The 4,072-nt window shown below is 32.5% G+C and overlaps 1 non-coding gene across 1 annotated transcript; it reads left to right on the top strand.

The window, feature by feature from the left end:
* The first annotated feature begins 1,580 nt into the window (after nucleotides 1-1,580).
* LOC133039536 (small nucleolar RNA R71) lies at nucleotides 1,581-1,687 on the top strand. Its single transcript, XR_009688674.1, has one exon. It is a non-coding gene; the product is annotated as a small nucleolar RNA R71 (small nucleolar RNA).
* The last annotated feature ends 2,385 nt before the right edge of the window (nucleotides 1,688-4,072 follow it).

Genomic DNA, 4,072 nt, shown 5'->3' with positions numbered 1-4,072 from the left:
GATAATTTAAGAACACCATTACGACAGTTGATGATTGCATTTGATGTGGCTAAAAATGGTCTACCCAAAATGATCGGAATTTGAGCACTTATGTCTTCAACAAAATGAGTATCAAGAACAATGAAATCAACAGGAAAATAAAATTTATCTACCTTAATCAAAACATCTTCTATGACACCTCTAGGAATTTTCACAGAATGATCAGCTAACTGAAGTGTCATAGATGTTGGTTTCAGTTCCCCTAGACCAAGTTGCTTATAAACAGAATAAGGCAATAAATTCACACTAGCTCCTAAATCAAGTAAAGCTTTGTTAATCACATGATCACCAATAATACAAGGAATGGTGGGACACCTCGGATCTTTGTGTTTAACAAGACTTTTATATTGAATTATGGAGCTGACTTGTTCCGTTAAAAATGCCTTTTTCGGAACATTTGTGTTTCTTTTTGCAGTACACAAATCTTTCAAGAATTTAGAGTAGGCAGGTATTTGCTTAATGGCATCTAAGAAAGGGATATTTATACTTACTTGTTTGAATACCTCTAAGATGTCACCATACTGACTACCTCTTTTGATCGGGAGCAATCTTTGTGGGAATGGAGCTTTTGGAATGAACGGTAAAGTTTGACTCGATTCTTCAACCGAGTCTTTGGAATGTGAACTTTCAGGCTGACTCTTTTCATTTTCTTTCAATGAGTCTTTGTTTATTTCAGCATCAGTTTGAGGTATGTAATCAGGTTTTTCAATAATTTTTCCGTACCTAAGGATAGAAATTGATTTAGCTTCTTCGCAGGTCTAGATGTACTTACCTCGTACCGACTCTTTGGATTTGGAATGGGTTGGTAGGAAGTTTTCCCTTTTCCCTTTCACCTACAAAGCAGTAGTCGACCCATTTGTGTTTCAAGCTTTAATAGGGATTGAGAATTTGTGTGTAAAGCTTGTTGGGTGGTTTGCATAACCGTTGTAGTGTATCCTCTAAAGATGGTTTTCTTTGTTGTTGAGGATATGGCATATTAGGTTGGGCTTGACTACGATTGGGCGTGTTGTCTTGGTGCCCTTGATTCATTGGAGGCCGGTTCGTCTCCATGAAAAATTTGGATGATTTCGCAATTTGGATTGTAGGATTGAGAAAATGGGCTATCGGATGATTTCCCATAAGTTTGAAGAGCGTTCACTTCTTCAGAAAATGCCTCTTGGTATATAGGCAATGATGGACATGACTGGGCACTATGACTTGTACTATAGCATAAGGAACAAATTTCATTCCTATGTATAGGAGTATTCATGGATTGACTTAATGACATAGCTTCAACTCTCCTAGTTAGATTTGCTAATGATGTTTTAATATCTACGTCATCTTTGACATCGTAAATTCCACCTCTCTTAGGTGTGTTGGAAGCTTTCGATCTAGGATCTTGGCAATTCCTCGTTGAGAATTTACAGAAAGATTCTCAAGAGACTCCAAAGCCTCATCCCCTCTAAATTGCAAAAATTTTCCAAAGGTGCATTGATTGTACCATTTGTCGGTTTGAGGGAGATAATCCATCATAAAAGTATTTTACCAATCTCCATTTTTCAAAACCATGGTGTGGACATTTTAGCAATAAATCTTTAAATCTTTCCCAACATTCATAAAATTCTTCGTGATCTTTCTGATAAAATTCGGAGATTTCTCTCCTAATATTATCCGTTTTAGACATGGGAAAAAATTTGGACAAAAATTTATTAACTAATTCATCCCAAGTAGAAATGGATCGGGCTGGGAGTGAATTTAACCAGGCTTTAGACTTATCTTTTAATGAGAATGGAAAAAGTCTAAGCCTAACAGATTCATCAGAAAAATTTTGAAATCTAAAAGTAGAGCAAATTTCTAAAAAATCTTTTACATGCATGTATGGATCCTCTTTACCTAACCCATAAAAAGATGGCAAAAGTTGAATTATGGAAGGTTTCAGCTCAAAATGTGTAGCATTTGTTTCAGGAAAAATAATGCATGATGGTGGATTAGCAGAAATGGGAGAAAAATGATCAATAAGAGTTTTTTCTTCCACATTTACTTGATTTGGTTCCATGATGTCAGAATTTTCACTTTTAATTTCAACCCACAATAATTTTCTTTTTACCAAACGATTTTTAGAATTTCGTTCCCAGCGAATCATACACCAAGTATCACAAAAATTAAAATAACATGAAAAAATTAGGAGGCGGTGCCTACCATATAATTGCGTAAATAAAGACTGAATTTAAAATATAACGAGAAATAAATAATATGTATATATTTGACAGAAATATAAATATTAATATTAATTATAATTTATAATATATACTTTATTATATATAATTATAATAATAATATACTTTTCTTAATAGTTAAGTAATGTATATAATAATAAATAATATATAATAATATATTAATATTATATATAATAATAATATATAATAAATTTTATATATATATCAGTTTACGTTTTACGTAAACTGATAATAATAATAATAATAGTAGTAATAATAACTTTATATATATATTTTACTTCGTTATTAAGAAACGTAATATATAATATATATAATATAATAACTAGTAGAAGAATTATACCAATCTGAATTAAAGTAGTTTTTCTTCTTGCAGTTCCCCGGCAACGGCGCCAAAAACTTGTTGTATACCAAAATGGTACGTTTTACATTTATCAACTCGCAAGCGCACGAATCTTTATTGTAGTATTGAGATTGTGAAGAACGAGGTCGAACCCATGGGAATTGCGTGAAATTGAAGAAAATACTAATTTAATCTAAGCTATTACAACTCTAACCTAGTTCCAAAAATGGTGAGTTTTTTTTGTAACAAAATAAAATAAAGTGTTTAAATGATAAAAATGACAGTAACAGATATTTTCAGAAATATTTTAGGATATTATTAAGGGTTCAGAATCCACTTAATGTATATAAAAATATTTATGTTTATATTGATTCTCATAATTTAATCAGTAATCAAACCAATTATTTTCTAATAAAAAATAGATTTTCCTTCGCTTTAAAATTATAACTTCTAAGCATTAAATGTGAAACAATTTAATGTAAATACAAAAAATCAAAGAATATTATTTTTAATAAAATATGGAACCAAGCATAAATAATTTCTAACTATCAAAAATACTTGATATTAAAGATGAAAGAAATTATTTTAAGAAGCGAAAATCATAAGCATATATTGTACTGAGAATCAAAATAAAAATAAATACTTAATTAAATACACTAGGTTTCATCGTCCTCCTTAATAATAAGGGAACTTAGAAACCTATAAGAAAATTAACTAAGAAAGCGGTAAACTAACACTGAGCGCTCTGAGCGTTTTCTCTGGATTTTTCTGTCTGAAACTGAAACTGTAACTGAATTCTAAAATCCTAAGCTTCTATTTATAGAAGGGTAAAAGGACTAATATGCAATTAAACTTATTACAAATTGCATGTGGGTAAAATTGTAAATACAAGAACTTAATTTCGGAGTGCCACGTGGCACTGTCGGATTGGCTGCCTTTGATGAGTCGGTGCCACGTGTCGAGCTTGTGTTGGCTGAAAAATAACAACTTGTGTCATGAAGTGACACTTGGCGCATGCAGAAAGGAGGAGAAAGCTTCCTTTTTGAAGCTTGGTGAACAAGGTGGGACGAGGCCCACTCTCGGCTGGGCGAGTGGACGAAACACACGGACCAGAAGGGTCCGTGCGCTTCACGCGCGCGTGGGCTTCGGAGCAGACAAGGCGCTGACGCGCCTTCGCCGGGCTTCTGCGGACGAATGGCAGACCGCCACGTGGCGGGGCTGTCTGCTGGTGAGGATTTTGGGCCGGTTTTTGGGCTGATTTCTTGGGCTTTTTTACTTTCAAAAATGCCAATTTTCATGGTTTTGGGCTTTTATTTCTGCCATTTTTATTTCTTTTTCTTTTCTTTTAATAATGCTATTTTTTAATTTAAACAACAAACAAAATTAAATATAAACAAAATATTTTCAACATAAAATATATCACAATAATGTTAGAGAAAATATTTATTTAAAATTTAATTAATTTGTATTTCTTTAA

The sequence above is a fragment of the Cannabis sativa genome, chromosome 6, assembly GCF_029168945.1.
Source record: "Cannabis sativa cultivar Pink pepper isolate KNU-18-1 chromosome 6, ASM2916894v1, whole genome shotgun sequence".
In the NCBI taxonomy this organism is placed as follows: Eukaryota; Viridiplantae; Streptophyta; class Magnoliopsida; order Rosales; family Cannabaceae; genus Cannabis; species Cannabis sativa.
The sequence above is the reverse complement of the archived record's forward strand: the minus strand, read 5'-3'. Positions and strand labels throughout refer to the sequence as shown.